Source organism: Curcuma longa, chromosome 4, assembly GCF_044706935.1.
Source record: "Curcuma longa cultivar G26 ecotype Majalengka, Jawa Barat chromosome 4, ITB_CL_G26_1.1, whole genome shotgun sequence".
In the NCBI taxonomy this organism is placed as follows: Eukaryota; Viridiplantae; Streptophyta; class Magnoliopsida; order Zingiberales; family Zingiberaceae; genus Curcuma; species Curcuma longa.
Genome location: NC_133864.1, coordinates 145904 through 163124, shown reverse-complemented (window position 1 = coordinate 163124; position 17221 = coordinate 145904). Strand labels below are relative to the sequence as shown.

General features: G+C 37.5%; 1 protein-coding gene across 1 annotated transcript in view; it reads right to left on the bottom strand.

The window, feature by feature from the left end:
• The window catches only part of LOC141826280 (uncharacterized), a 31588-nt gene that overhangs the window by 8213 nt on the left and 6154 nt on the right, over positions 1 to 17221 (bottom strand). The gene's annotated exons all lie outside the window — the stretch shown is intronic.

Here is a 17221-nt window from a genome sequence, read left to right as displayed (position 1 = left end):
GGAAGATGTTTGAAGGCTTGCGTCAAGGCTAAGGGCTGAAAAAGAAGCTGAAAGGGGAGTTTTAGCTTGATCAGTCGACTGGCACTGTTGGTGCAGTCGACTGGTGGTTGATCAAAAGCACACACAGAGTTTATAAAAAAATCAGTCGAGTGGAGCAGTCGACTGGTGACGGTGCAGTCGACTGCTAGATGACCGTTGGAGCGATAGCTGACTGATTAAATGCAGATTAAAGAGCCGTTGAAGTCTATCAGTCGACTGGCCTTGGAGCAGTCGACTAATGTACGGAATCTTATAAAAATGCAGATTGACGATTGGAGAAGTAGTGGTTCACATTCTTTCATACTTGCACGAACTCCAATCCTTGTAATCTTCATTTCTCTTCCTCTAAACCTTACTACTAATCTTGTACAAGGAAGAGATTGATTTGTAAGGGTTTCTCCGCCTTCAAAGTGATCTTTGAAAAGGAGAGATTTTTCATAGTGGAAAGGTGCTGTGTGTGTGTGGATCCTTGGACTAGTCACCTTGTAGAGGTGGATACCAAGTAAATCGAACGGGTTAGCGATTGTTCTTCTTTTATCTACTTTTTATTTTTGCTTCCGCTAACGATTTCACAGGAAAAATCGAAGAATCGCTATTCACCCCCTCTAGCGAACGCATCGGTCCCAACAAGTGGTATCAGAGCAGGTCCCTTTCACGCGAACTAACACTCAACCGAAAGAATCAAATGGCGTTTCAAGAGGGATACAACACCGCACGACCGCCCTACTTCGACGGCAACGATTTCGCATACTGGAAAGGTAGAATGGAATATTATTTGATGAATGACATTGAAAACTGGTTTAGTATTGTAGATGGCTTTGAGAAATCGAAGGACACTTTTGGAGCGCCTCTCCCTACCAAGGAATGGTCAAAGGATATATGCAAGAAGGCACAAGCGAATGCAAAAGCCACAACAACCTTGCAGTGCGGACTCTCCAAAGAACAACTGAGCAAGGTCGGACCATTCGACTCGGCCAAAGAGCTTTGGGAGAAGCTCATCGAACTAAATGAAGGTTCAAGCGAATCAAGACAAGCCAAGAGAGATCTCTTGGTAGGACAACTCCAAACCTTCACCATGAAGCCCAACGAGATGGTAAGCCAAATGCACGGGCGATTCAAGGAGATCATGAATGGTCTTCATGTAATAGGTGAGAAAATCGACAACCGGGACTTGATAAGGTACGTACTTCAAGCTTTTCCCAGAACCACTCTATGGGCATCGATGGTCGATGCGTATAAAGTGTCAAGGGATCTTTCAGTTGTTAAATTAGATGAATTATTTTGTGAACTTGAGTTACATGAACAAGCTAATGGTTCTTCCAAAGAGAAAGGTATTGCTTTGTTTGTAGAAAAGAAGGAGAAGAAGAAGAAGGAAAGGAAAAAGAAAGAGAAAAAGAAGAAAGAAGTGAGGGTGGCCCAAGCCACATGGGATACATCAAGTAGCTACTCATCGGATGATGAAGAAGAGTTGTGCCACATCACCAGACACATGACATTGATGGCACGTGAGAGTGATCAAGAGACTACAAGTGAGGAGGAATCAAGTAGCGACGAATCTTCATCAAGTGAAGATGAGGTAATGGATTCTGCCAAAGTAAATTTTCTTTATAAAACCATTGCTTATCTTAAAAATACTTTGGATAAATCTAAGTCTAAGGTTAAGGCATTAAAGGAGGAACTTAGAACTATTAGGAATAATGCATGTGAATCTAGTGACTCTAGTGAAATTAACGAGGAAAATGCTAAGTTAAAGGATGAAGTCATTGATTTAAGAAAATGCTTAGAAAAATTTTCAAATGGGTCAAAATACCTTGATATGATCCTAAATAGTCAAAGAGCGGTTTATAACAAGGCCGGAATAGGATACAAGCCTAAAGAGTTTGCCTATATTTCTCTAGTAGGAAGACAAGGGTCACCTAGCAAACAAATCATTAAAGGAAAGGTAAAGCAAGCATGGGTCCCTAAGAAATATTTATAAAATGTTAGTGAATCTAGCTTTTGGGTACCAAAGAGTGATGTGTTTCATGTTGTATAGGTAAGAACTCATGTTTACCAAACTAAATATGCTAAAGAAATTATCAAGAAATTTGGTTTGGAAAATACTAAGGTAGCTTCAAATCCTATAGGAACAAATGTGAACTTAGATAGTGACGTGGAGGGAATTTGGTATGTGTGTTGAAAAATTATGAACTTAGCATTGCATGATCCCATAGCAAAATGTTATTTATGTACATCTCACAAAACCCTAGGAAGGCTTGCTTGTGTATTTCTTCATTGAATATTATGTGAGATGCTAGGATGATACTCATATCTCACTTATGCTTTTTAGCATCTTGATGAGGCATGAAATGTATCAATTTATTCATCTTAGACCAACTATGGGAAAAGTAAATGTTTAATTAATGAACATCTTGCCCATCGATCATAGTTGGACATTTTAAATAATTTAAAACCATTTTAATGAATATCTAATGTTGATAGACACTGGCAATTTGAATGGGTTCATAACACATCTTGAAAATTGAGTTTATGTCAAACTCATAAAATATAACTATTTTTCATAAATTTATATTTTTCCTTGATAATATATGTAAAAACAAACTTGCTCACAAAATTTTAGATTTTTCTGAATTTTATGGAATTTTAAGGCATTTCTGAAGTTCGCTGCACAAAGTTATTTTCAGGGCATCAGTCGACTGATGCAGACATCAGTCGACTGGTCCAGTCGACTGCGGCCAGAATTCACTCGACCAATAAATTTGTGAGTTTTGATTAAAAAGGTCAGTCGACTGGCCCACCCATCAGTCGACTGGCCCACCCATCAGTCGACTAATATGACTGAAATCTTCTGATTTTGACCCTTTCTTGACAATTTACGTATTCTTTGATCCACTATTCTTTGATGCATGCTCTAGGAGCATTTTTATGGTCTATAGGATTGATTATACCTATACTTTAGGTGCCGCAAATACATTGTTGGTGCATATTATAGGGGGAGTAGGGTTTTAGTGGGAGCATGTGCCTAAAACAATTTCATTAACGCATAAGGATCCTTATTGAGATTTAGCTCTACCTCTTATTTATGTCTACCTCCTTAAATTTGTATTTTTTTTATGGGTTCAAAAAAGAGGGAGAATGGGTTGTTTAAAGTTAGACTTTAATGCTTTTATGATGATATTCATGCTTATTGATTCATGACTCATTTATTATCACTGTGATTATTTGTTGTTATTTTATAATACTGTATTAAAGACCTAACTTAAACGAATTTTGGCCAAACATCAAAAAGGGAGAGATTGTTGGTGCAATCTTGCCCCAAGTGAATTGGATTTTAATGTTTGGCTAAAATGAGTTTAAGTTAGGCAATGTTGGTGATCTAACATGTGTGAATTGAGTTCACAGGAAAGTCCAAGTTGGAAGACTTGGCAAAGGGTGAAGTCCCGGAGGCACGGCCTCTTGGCAAATGGTGAAGTCCCGGAGGCGCGGCCTCTTGGCAAAGGGAGACTTAGCACGACAAAGCTGAGGAAAACATCTTAAGCGAGTGCAAGGATGGGCACGAGACTTGTGGAAGATGTTTGAAGGCTTACGTCAAGGCTAAGGGCTGAAAAAGAAGCTGAAAGGGGAGTTTTAGCTTGATCAGTCAACTGGCACTGTTGGTGCAGTCGACTGGTAGTTGATCAGAAGCACACACAGAGTTTATAGAAAAATCAGTCGAGTGGAGCAGTCGACTGGTGATGGTGCAGTCGACTGCTAGATGACCGTTGGAGCGACAGCTGGCTGATTAAATGTAGATTAAAGAGTCGTTGAAGCCCATCAATCGACTGACCCTTGGAGCAGTTGACTGATGTAGGGAGTCTTATAAAAATGCAGATTGACGATTGGAGAAGCAGTGGTTCACATTCTTTCATTTTTGCACGAACTCCAATCCTTGTAATCTTCATTTCTCTTCCTCTAAACCTTACTACTAATATTGTACAAGGAAGAGATTGATTTGTAAGGGTTTCTCCACCTTCAAAGTGCTCTTTGAAAAGGAGAAGTTTTTCATAGTGGAAAGGTGCTGTGTGTGTGTGGATCCTTGGACTAGTCATCTCGTAGAGGTGGATACCAAGTAAATCAAACGGATTAGCGATTGTTCTCTTTTTCTGCTTTTATTTTTGCTTCCGCTAACGATTTCACAGGAAAAATCGAAGAATCGCTATTTACCCCCTCTAGCGAACGCATCGGTCCCAACACCCTGCGCTTGCGTCGGTGCTTGTTGATCTTCGTGGACGCTGGTCGCAACTCTGTGGCTGATCGGAGAGGACGACAGAGGCAGTGGAGCGCACGACGGGGCTCGGAATCGCAGCGGCGATGAGGAAGATGTACAGTACTCATGATTTTGGGAAGCACTGTAGCTTCCCAAATCGCGAGTGAGCCCCCCCCCATTGTGAACCAGCGCAAGCCCTTTTAAACGTGAGTGAACTGACTTTCTCTGAACCGAACCCAATTGATTGAATCGGTCCGCTTAAATTTGGGCTGAGTCTAACTTGGGCTTGAATCGGGCATATTAGATTTGGGCTAGCTGAATCAAATCAATTTGAGCCAAAATTAAATTTGGTTGAGCCAATTGAATCCGATTTGAGTCCAACTCGAATCAGAATTGATTTTATTCAAATTGGACCTCCAAAATTTATTATTTCCATCTTAATTGCCTGCAAAAATTAAAGACCACAAAATTAATATCCATAATTATCATAAATTAATGAAAAATATAGAATAACATAAAAAATTCATCTAGATAAAGAATAAGCCCAAACTTCAATTTATAACATAAAATATAATAAAAAATAACCTAAAATAATCCTAATTGACCCGGTCGAATAGCCAGTTATTAAGCGCCCACCGGTCCTACAGTTTATTTGTTGTTGTATACTTATCTTGCAAAAATCTAGAGCTGGAAGCAAGATTGAGGAAGCAGACAGATGCAAACCAAGCATAGCCAGACCAAGTCCGGAGTGTCAAACTTGACTTGAGGCAAACCAGACCCAAGCTAGTTTGGTAGACCAATCCTAAGGATCTATAGACCGATAAACTTGATAACATTGAGATCGTAGATTGTGATGAACTCAATCATGGGGATCAGGTTTACCTAGGTTTGGTATATTGATCAAGGATTATCGGTAGACTGAAAAAAGCCTTACAAAAGAAGCCTTGGGGACAGAGCTCATATCATCAATACTACTACAACCTCTCATATTCTCTGTGCTCAAAGAAGGTTCTTGAAGCTCTACTTGTGCAACTAGGGAAGTTCCAAGAGGTGTGCATTGCACTCAAGATTTCTAGATCAGCTTAGCTAAGAGTTTGTTTTAATTTACAAGTTGCACTTTAATTTTCTACTCCATGTACTTGTTCTTGAATTGTAAGATGGGTTTCTCCATATTCAAAAAGGTTTTAGAAAGGAGACCACTAGTGTACAAGTGTCTCCCGTACATAGGCCTTGGAATACCAACCCTGGAGGGGAAGGGAAGTTGGGAACCAAGTAAATCCTGCATCTCTTGCTTTTGTTCTTTATTATTACTATCTGTTGTGTATTAATTTTAAAGATCGAATGAACAACAAAAAGTTGTGAACGATCGAGATTCACCCCTTCTCTCGATCCCCCGATCCTACATATAGTACCTAGCCGATCATGCATGGTGAATCATGGATGACCTACTAGGTGTCAAGGCTTGCAACCACTCACTGGTATCCCTTTTAGGTCGCACACGTTGGTATGGATTAGGCCAAGTGGTTTACTATTTCTTTCAATATGTTGAAAGGATGACCTTATCGTTTTCGATTATTCTCTCTTTCCTTTGGATTGTATTCTCCACACTATGGAGTAGATTTCCCTAGATTCTAGGATGTAGGATAAATCTATTGTATGGATTTCTATGAAATACTGTGCATTGCTTTGTGGATTTATGCTTGTACTTGATGATAAATTGTGTGTGTGTGTGAATCATATTAATTAATCTAGATTCACAATACATAGTTGAATTTTTATGTTAGCGGTCATTCGTTATTGGGGAGAGATCATATCCAGTCAGTGGATAGGGTTCTTTTAGTATTTCCGGGGCGCCTGAGTGACATGCTATAAACCGTTTCAAACCAATAACGAGTGACACATTCCTACAATTGAACAGTTATTGGATTTTATTTTGGATGAAAGTGAAATGTAGGTATTCTTTGCATATTAATTAATCTACACAATACATCGTAGTTAACATGTCCTTGTCTTCCATGCTATAAAAATAAGACTCAAAAATATAAACGGAGGATATTACAATTTTATTCAACTTGGGCCTAATGGTCATTTTACTAAGCTTAAACAACTCATTATAGTTATATAACCCTTCTTTACAAATATTCCATTTTTAGACAACATAACTCTATCTGACTCAAAACAATGAGGAAGTCATGCTAGCTCAAATGTGATTTGGATATCAGATTCTTTCGAATCTTAGGAACAAATAACACATTGTTCAGAGTCAATTCCTTCTCCGAGGTCATCTTCAACACCACTTTCCCTTGACCGCCCTTAATGTCCAATGTTGCTAAGTTCCACATGAAAATCTTTTCCCCATCTTTGAATTCTTCAAAGTTGTGAAGTAGCTCCTTGTTAGAGCACACATGTTGGGTGGCACCTGTATCAATCCACCACTGTCTTTGGTTTGAACCCATCAGGTTCACTTCAGATACCACAGCTTAGAGGTCCCATGTCTAACCCTTCGATTTTATCCACTAGATTGTCCTTGCATTTCTTCCTCAAATTTTTGCATTTCAAGGACTTGTGATCGGCTCGATCACAATTGTAGCATTCCCTAGAGAATTTCTTCTTGATGCCTCCTCTAGGTCCCACTTTTGCCACTTTGAAAGATCCAAATTTCTCTTCCATTTCAAGTTTTGACCATGCTTAACCACATTGGCTTTACAGTAGTCTGATCTTCTTTGAACTTTTGTTGTCTTCCTCAATTTAGAGTATACAATGTGTTCCTCGACATTTATCTTCTTCCACTTGTGTTTTAGGTAGTTCGTGAAGTTTTTCTAGGTGGGTGGCAGTTTCTCAATGATAATGGCCACTTGGAAGGTTGCACTCAGCACCATGCCTTTTGAGTAAATCCTATGCAGTTGAGGATGTAGTTTCGGCATAGGAACTCTAAATGGTTTCATGCTTCCACTGTACTGATGGTCTGGATATTAGTAGCATCCTCAGCCTTCTTGGGAGGTTCCACCATCAATAATTAGACCAAGTTTAGTGTGGTCAAATAGAAGAGCATCTTCTGCTACTATTGCTTGAAGTTCAACCTAGTTAACTTCTTTGACTTTTCCCCATGGTTGATTGGAACTGTTTCAATCTGTACGGAGGGAGCCAGTGCATTATGAGTTGAGCATCCTACTTCTCAACACAGTTTTTGTGGTCATCTCACAAAATAACTCTATTTTAAGATTGTTTGAGATATTATCAAAGATATAGGGAATTTAATAATTTAAATTAATAGAAATTAAATTCAGACTTATCTATTAAGATGGCTTAAGTTGATAATCTCAAGCTACCAAGAAGGGAAGGATGAGCTACCTGAAACGCTGAGCTTCCTAGGATGGCTGAGCTACCTTGAGTGGCTAAGCTAGCTGAGTACGGATCTAGGCTGAGTGTCGAGCTGGCTGAGTACCAATCTAGGCCACTGAGTGTCAAGCTTGTCGAGTGTCGATCTAGCAGAGTGTCGAGCTCACCAAGCTAGCTGAGTTCCAAGCCATCGAGTGTTGAGCGCACCGAGTGCTTGAGTTGCCAAATGCCTGAGCTGTCAAGTGCTCTAGTTGTCCAACTCATCGAGTGTCGAGTAATCGAGTGGCGAGTGGGAAGTTGAGGCCCTAAGGTCTGCTTTTAACGTAGTTTTCTTAAAACATATTCATTTGTAGGATCGAGTTAGAGTGCTAGAGGGAGGGTGAATAGTGCTTTATCACTTTTTCACTCGTTAGAAAACTCGTGCATAAGTCAGAGTGTAGAAATATGCAAAATTAATAAGTGCATCAGAAAATAACGAATAGAGACACTTTTATTTTTACTTGGTTCACAACCACAAGCTACTACTCCAAGACCCACGATCCATGTTCATTTTCGACAGGCAATCCACTATAAAAACTCTCCTCTTATGAGAAGGATTTTGTTGCTTTACAAAATATGTTAGGATCGGTAAACTTATACCATTCTAAACTCTTAAGTACAAAAATAAAAAAATAAAGTTATCTACTAAGACTATTAGGATTGTTGTTGTCGGTGCAGCTCCTCGACATTACAACGACAGTTTGGATTGGTTGTTTGTGGTAGGAGGTCATCGTAGAACTGTATGAAGTTGTTTCTAGGGTTCCCCCTTGTAGCTTCTTATTAAGGTTGATTCGAGTGCCTAGAAGTCCTTTCAGGCGCCTCCACGTCTTCCCATTGATCTGCTTCCAACACTGACTCGACATCTTTCATGTGCCTGTATCCCTTTTGGGCGCATGAATGCTGACGTGGAGGTTGCCGGATCAACTTTGACTCCATAACGCCTTATCCAAATCTGGACGCCTAGAACTCTCTGGGTGCCTAGAGTATGAGGTGTCCTGACCACTAGGACTTTGCCACCTTATCTGCCTCGCTGTCCTGTTTGGATGACATTTGATCGCTTGGTTCTCTTTCCGGCGCTTGGACTATTCAGTCATCTTGATTTAAATAAGGGCACCATGAACACAAAGTTTTAGTCCCTCCTTTCCTACTTTACAAGTTAGTCCAGAAATAAAATAAATAGGAAGAAAACAATTTTGGTAAACTATTTGGTATTGACTTTAGGTTTTCAGTAAACTCTAAATCAGACCGACGCCTATTGTTCCCCTTATCGAGAACACATCCTCACTCACTCCACTTAGGAGAAGTTAACTTTTGCCAACCTGGTCCTCCAGACTTATTGAACTTTTGCTGATCCTTGATCCTCGACCCCCAAGACTTCAACTGCTAGACGTTCAGTCCTCGAAATCCACATAGACTTTCTTGTCTGGTGCTCTGATCTGCCAAAACTTCCTGCCCAGTCCTCTTGACCAGGGCTTCATTGCTCAGTCCTCCAAACCAAGTCTTCCTTGCCCATCCTCCAGATTAGGAGTTCCTTGCCCAATCCTCCAAACCAGATCTTCCTTGTCCAATTCTCCATATCAGGACTTCCTTGCCTAGCCACAACTAGGACTTTTCTGTGCTACCTACACACTCAATTTAGCTCATTAGTCCACTTCTCAAACTTAATTTGAACCCTTTATCATTATCAAAACTCAGGTTTGATCATTTGGTGCTCCTTGTACTAACAATCTTTCCATTTTGATTATGGCAACCTAGGTTCCAAGTTAAGTAAATAATTACTTTAAATCAAAATAAGTCATCATAGTTTTCCAAAATAATAAGAATTTTAAAAATTAAAGTTTTAACTCCCCCTTAACTCAGAATTCTCTTCCTGAAGTTAATGTCTTCTTAGAGAAAAATATTTTTGAAAACTTTTTCTTTCTCCTCCTGAACTTGATATGGCCTTTTTCTCTCTTTTTTTTTTTCAATTTAGTCAAAAACCATCTAAGTCATATTTAAGTTTTCTGAAAAATATTTTGCAAACATTGAAGGCATCTTACAAACACTTGAAAATATTTTACAAACATTTAAAAATTATAAGTTTGAAATTAAATTTGAAAACATTTGTAAAATATTCCAATCAATTTTAAAATTTAACTTAACTTGACTTGACCATATTCTCCCCCTTTGACATAATCAAAAATAGCTATTAAAAATTTGAGGGTGTTTTTTTTCAAAAAATTAAACTAAATATTTACGTAAAAAATTAGATTTGAGTTCAAGCATGCCATTTATATAATATATAAAAATACATAGATAAAAAAATTTATCCTTTAGGTACATGTCTAACTTATTGGTATTGACTGATTATCAGAAGATAGCTTCTTGACCAAGCTAGTCAAGTTTAAGTGTATCATTCCAACTAGCCTTTACTAAGCAAGAACACTTAACTTGATCCATGTTTTTTATTTTTAGCCAAAGTTTTAGTTTGATGCACGGACATGGGCATCGAAAACTCAGGCTTTTATCCTATGCATCTCACACCATTCTAGATTTTACAATACACAAGCAAGTTATATCTAGTGTGCTTTGTGAGTTAAGTCTATAGGTATATGATCTCTACTTGGAGTGCCTAAACTAAGTCCATGTTTAGCTTTTAATTTTAAAATCAAAAAGAAATTTGAAACTAAAAATTTCAAAGATAAGTATAATTTTAAAAATACTTTGAAAACTAAGTACTAGTAGGTATGAAAATCATGAGTTTTGAAAAACTATTGTGATAAAAAATTGATTTTAAAAAAATTTATCATTAGTCTACCAATTACATTCCTAATTGAGAAAAAAAAAAATTCAATTAACATAAGATAAGGTAGGTTAATACACTAATAGTAAATAAGTCAACACTAAATAAGTAAAGTCAAAATACAATAAAAACTAAGACTTGTGAGGTCTACTTGGGTGGATCTAAGCATGTCTATTATCTTAGTGTACCTAGCCCTACTCTACTCCTCCTTGTTGGTGCAGGGAGCACCAGATGGACAAACCTTAATTTTGATAATGGCAAAAGGTTTAAGTTAAGTGTGCGATGTTTATTGATGAGTTGATCTAAGTGTGCAAGTAGCACAAGAAAGTTCTAGTTGTGGCTAGGCACAGAAAAGTCCTAGTGAAGACTAGGCAGTGGAAGTCTTGGCTGGAGGTTGGACAGACCTAGTCTGAAGGATTCAGTGGGAAGACCTAGCATGGAGGACTGGATAAGGAAGTCCTAGTTAGGAGACTAGGTAGGAAGACTTGGCAGATCAAGTGCACCAAGTGGAAGACTAGACAGGTCAAGAGGACCAGATGTCTAGCGGTGGAAATCCTGGGGGCCAAGGATCAAGTCTAAATAGAAGTCCAACAAGTCTGGAGGACTTGGTTGGCAAAAAGGTAAATTCTCCTAAGTAGAGTGGGTGAAGGCGCATTCCTAATAAGGGGAACAGTACGCGTCGGATTGACCTAGGATTTCACTGAAAATTTGAAGTCAAGACCAAAATAGTTTGTTAAAATTATTGCTCTCTCTTGTTATATTTGGTTTTTGTACTAACTTGTAATGCAGGAAATGAGGGGCTGAAACTTTATGTTTCAGGTGCCCTTATCTGGTTCTAGGCGATTGGACGTTAATGGAACGAGACCAGCGAAGTAGTGAGATGATAGAGTCCTAGTGGTCGGGACACCTCAGCTTACAGGCGCCAGGAGTAGTTCCAGGCACCCTGATCTGGATAAGGAGTTACAGAGTCAAGGTTGATCCAAAACCTCCACGTCATCATAGAGGCGCCCAGAGAGGGATACAGGCACATGGAAGTGCCGAGTTAGCAGTGTCAATAGTGGATCGACGAACAACGTAGAGGCACCCAGAAAGGCTTCCAGGTGCCCAGATAGCTAGCTTAATAAAAGAGCCTCGAGGGAGAGCCCTTGAAGCATCATTCTGCAATCAAACGACGATCGTCTGGACGCGAAGCTTCAACTAGGAACGTCATCGTGATGCTGAAGAGCTGTATCAGAATCTATGATCTTTTCTCTGTCGCTATACTTTACTTTATGCTTAATTTACTAGGTTGGTATACTTATTATCGGTCCTATCTTTTTGTTAATCGCTAACTCCCTTTCGTAAGAGGGGAGTTATTTAGTTGATTGTCTGTCGAAAATGATCCTTTGATCGTGGGCCTTGGAGTAGTAGCCTGTGGCTGTGAACCAAGTAAATCCCTGTGTTCTTTTTTTCCTTTCCACTACCCTCTTGATTTCTATCTATGTAAGGATTTATGAGTTTTATACAAATTATGAAAATGCAACATACACACTATTCACCCCTCTAGCACTCCTAATGATCCTACAATTGGTATCAGAGCGAGGGGTGCTCGAATACAGTGCAACCACTGATCGAGCAAGTTTTTCATTTTTTTGTTTTCACTTTATTCTACCTTCTCCCGCACTGCTAATTCAAGACCAAGTCTTGGTACATTTTGGAATTTTATTTTTGTGTGCAAGATTTTAATGGTCCATCAAGAAGGATACAACACTATCAGGCCACCTCTATTCTTTGGGGAGGACTTCATCTACTGGAAGAGTAGAATGGAGTATCACCTAAAGACTCATTTGGACATGTGAATAGTGATCCAAACCAGATTCACTATCCCGACTGACAACGATGGTCTTCTACAATCATGTGATAAATGGGATGCGGCTACCAAGAGAAAAATTGAAGTCGACGCCAAGGCACCCAATCACTTCAATGTGGGTTGACCAAAGAAGAACTCAATAGAGTTAGCCCGTTCATCAGCACTAAAGATCTGTGGGACAAGCTCATCAAACTCCACGAAAGACGCCCGACACAAAAGTCAACAAGCACGATTTTCTTCTCAACAAACTTTACAACATCGAAATGCTAGAAAGTGAATCTGCTAGTGGACTGCATGCACATATCCAAGACTTACTAAATGGTCTCCATGCAATCGGCCAACCCGTTGAAAATCAAGATGTAATTAGGTATGCGTTGAAAGCGTTCCCTAGGAACACTTTGTGGGCATCTATGGTTGATGCTTACAAGGTCTCCAATGACCTTTCAAAAATTAAGCTTGACGAACTATTTTTTGAATTTGAGTTACATCAGCAAACTAATGCCAATTTGGCCAAGAAAGGAATCACTCTTATTGCAGGATAGACCAAGGAGAAAAAGTCTAGAAAATAAATAGAGGAGGAATCTGATGAATCATCAGGGCAGAGAGTAATGACGAAGTCATCACCAAAGTAGTAAATCTAGTTCAGAAAATGCTAAGGAAGAAGCGTGGACTTAGAAAATCACATATGAAGAAGGTGGTACAGAAAGCCAATTCTAACAAACCAACTACAAACAAGTTAGAACTCACTTGCTATGGATGCAAGGAGAAAGGGCACTTCAAGTCTATGTTGGGATGTCTTTCCCATCAGTCTAAATGCCCTAATCAGAAGAAAGAGCGCAAGACCAAGAAGAAGGCATTTAAAGCAATATGGGATGAGTCATCTTCAAAGGACTCAGAAGTGGAAGCTAACACAAGCTTCCTAGCACTTCCAGCTGGAGACGAACCAGCTGGAACAGAAACAGACTCAGACAGCGACTCCAGTATAAGCCACGGATCCGTATTCATTTTAGAAGGACCAACAACCACTGTAAGTATTGAAAAATTATATTTAATCATTTATAGTTTATCTAAAAAACTAGTTAAGTCCAGCGCTCAAGTTGAATCACTCCAAGAGGAGGTAACACTCTTTAAGGAGAAAGTCAACTCCATCGCCAACTGAAAATGTTTAAGTTGGAAACTCAACTCAAGTAAAACTTAAGGAAGAGAATTCCAGGTTGAACTCCAGATTGATGATCTAAAAAGATTGTTAGAAAAGTTCACTTCGAGCTCCAAGTATCTTAATATAATGCTTGGAACTCAAAGGGCTAGGTATAACAGATCTGGGCTTGAACATAAAACCAAACATAAATCATATATATCTTTGTTGAATTGACCCAAGAAACTAAGAGTCCAAGCATGACTTCCTAAGTCTAACCTGACCAATTCAATTGGACCGAACCAATACTGGGTCCCCAAGGATCAAATACATTATTTGATTAGACCTAATAGGGGTCATGATTAGACCAATCTGGGTCCTTGCATGTTAGATAAAATTGTATGTTTTAATTTTAATTTTTTATTTTTTCTTAGATTGAACTTAGGCTAGGTAACGACACAAAATTTGATTAACACTTGCCTAACATAATACCAGAGTGAGTCGAGATATTAGTATGTTAGGAAAATTCAGTTTAAGTGGTCAAGCAGGGTAAGGAGTACCTTAATTAATTTACTTAACTAAGTGAAACTGACCAAAACTACATCTTCGAATCCTAGACTAGTTAGACCAAAGTTTCTCCCTAGATCAGCTAAATATGCAATTTCTTGAACCAACTTTATCTTAGCAAGTCGTTGTTGCTCTGATAATCAAGAAGACTTCCATGTCTCGCCACCACCTAGAAACTGATTTTTGAAATACATATTTAGTAAGTTAAAAGGTTAAACTTGAATCTAATCCAAGGTTAATCAAATATTAGATAAATTACCAATTATCTTAATCAAGATAAAAATGAAGAATCATCTTACACAACCTAAAGGATTAACTATGTGATCATTTAGAAATGGGTGAGATGAAACTACGATTAAAATTTCTAATTAAATTAATTCATAAAATTTATAATTAATTCTTAAAATTTTAAATTAAAATTTAAAATTTTTAATTAAATTAATTTTTAAAATTTTTAATTAAATTAATTCTTAAAATTTGTAATTAATTTTTAAAATTTATAATTAAATTAATTCTTAAATATCTAATGAAAATAATTCTTAAAATTTTTAATTAAATTAATTATTAAATTTTTAATTAACTAATTTCTAAAATTTCAATTAAGTAATTTTTAAAACTTTAATTAACTTCTTTTAAAATTTTAATTAATTAATTTTTAAAATTTTAATTAACTTCATTTAAAATTTTAATTAACTAATTTTTAAAATTTTAATTAATTAATTTTTAAAATTTTAATTAACTATGTCTTAAACCTTAATTAATTAACGAAGTCTTAAAAACTTTAATTAATTAACAAAGTCTTAAAAACTCAATTAATTAACTAAATTTTAAAAACTAGGAAAGATCTATTTACTTTTAACTCCATAATAGATCCAAATCAAGTATCTTTTGTGTATGAATATAAAGATTTGAATCAATGGATGTTGGATAGTGGATACTTTAAACACATGACTGGGGACAGATTAAAGTTCACCAAATTAAAGTTTAAAAACTTAGGATTTGTTGCCTTCGAAAATAATGAGAAACTTAAGATAATCGGATCAGATAACATTGAACTACACTCAAACTTTGTGATTTGCAAGGTACTTTTAGTCAATCAATTTGAATTTAATTTGCTAAGTATTAATCAACTATGTGACTCTAGATATGTGGTTAGGTTCACTAAAACTAAGTGCATAATTGAAAATATAGAAAATCCTGAAATTACACTTAAAGGAATTAGAAAAAATAATATATATAAGATTGACCTATCAATCTCCTCAACCAAGTGTCTATTGACACAACAAGAGGAAACCAAGTTGTGGCACAGGAGATTAGGTCACACTCATATTAGATTTATATCAAAGATAAGTCAAAATGGCTTAGTAAAGGGTCTACCCAAATTAATCCCTTTAGAAAATGTAATTTGTAATACTTGTCAACAAAATAAATAAACTAAGTTAATTATATAACTCACAAAGTAACCAACCAAAATCAAACTAACTCCATACTTGAATTATTACACTTAGACCTCTTTAATTCACATGGGGTTAAGTCACTAAGTGGAAATCAGTACTGCTTAGTAATAATAGATGATTCCTCTAGCTAGGTGTATAAGGGTAAAATTATTAAAATCTAAAGATGAAACTTATGAAAAAATCATAAATTTATGCAAACTAATAGAAAATGAAAAAGACTTAAAAATTAAAAGACCACATAGTGACCATGGTGAAGAATTTGAAAATATTAAATTTAATGATTTTTGTCAAAATAATGGGTACCACCATGAGTTCTCCTGTCCTAGAACTCTACAACAAAATGGAATAGTTGAAAGAAAAAAATAGAACTTTACAAGAAATAGCTAGGACAATATTGAATGAATACAACTTAACTAATAAATTTTGGACTGAGGTAATAACACAACCTATTACATACAAAATAGAAAATTGATGCTGGCCGTAAGTGTACAATCGTCGTTAAGTAATAAAAGATATCGAACCACAAGGACAATGGAATTTACCACTAGACTAGAACAAAAAGAGTTTCCTAATGCTTGAGTTTAGGTATGAGGGAGAGAGAGAAGGAGAACTAGAGTGCCTGAACCTCGATCGAACAGATGCCAACTAGATAATAGGTATGCGAAATGATTCTAGGATTTCGGATTCCTTGGGACTATGGTTGATGTATTATGGACGCTTTACCATTCTTTAATATTTATATCAATGCAGGGATTCTAACCAAACTACAAAATTAACCACTTCAGGCTTCATTAGAATTCAATCATTATCCTCTAATGCTATGACTACTAGTTGGAGATGATACCTAGATAGTCCGGTTCTATGGCTCTCCCGTTGTCACCGGGCACCATGGGCATACTATCCTAATATCTTACTCTCTGTCACAGAGTAACCCTATTAAGGATCTCTTTCTAGTGATCGTTAGTCGTTAGCTATCCCTCATAAGAGATTGTTACAATTTAAGCATCTCCTCAGAAAGTCCGGTTCTAAGGTTTACCTTCTGTCACAAGGCACCCCGATCATACGATCCTACGATTTCCTATAAATCATAATTCACTCCTATCCACATGAATTTAAGCCCTCATAAGCATATCACCAAACACACACATGGTACAATTCATATGGTAAAGCATAAACATATCATAGAAAATAGCAAAGAGCACATCCATTAAATACAAATCATCCAATACATCTCGATTCATCCTACATCCTAGAATCTAGGGGATCTACTCCATGATGGATGGAATACAACTCAAAGAAGAATAGGAATACATCTTTGACCCTCAATCCAAGAGAGAAAAGGAAAAAGACTTATCTATGTGCTCTGATCTCCTTCAATTCACAATCTCTTCGTCGGTGGTGGATGAAAACGGCGGAATATCCCCAAAGAAAGAATGAGATGCTAAAATCCGCTCTGAATCATGGTGGCGATGTGCTCCATTTGCCTCTTTCGGCCCCTCTGTAGGGTTTCAAAAGGGCTTATTTATAGGCCCGCGCCCGACATGGTCGTGCCTCAAGGCACGACCTAGAACTTCGGCTCTAGTCTTTCGTGGGCACGACCGTGCCTTGTAGTCACGACCCCTGGCTGACTTCACGCGGCATAAGAGGCATGGCTGTGCCTTATAGGTACGACCCTTGGTTAACTTTACGCTGCATATGAGGCACGACCGTGCCTTTTGGCACGACCCCTGCCTTGTAGGCACAACCCCTGCCTTGGTTCATGTAGTAG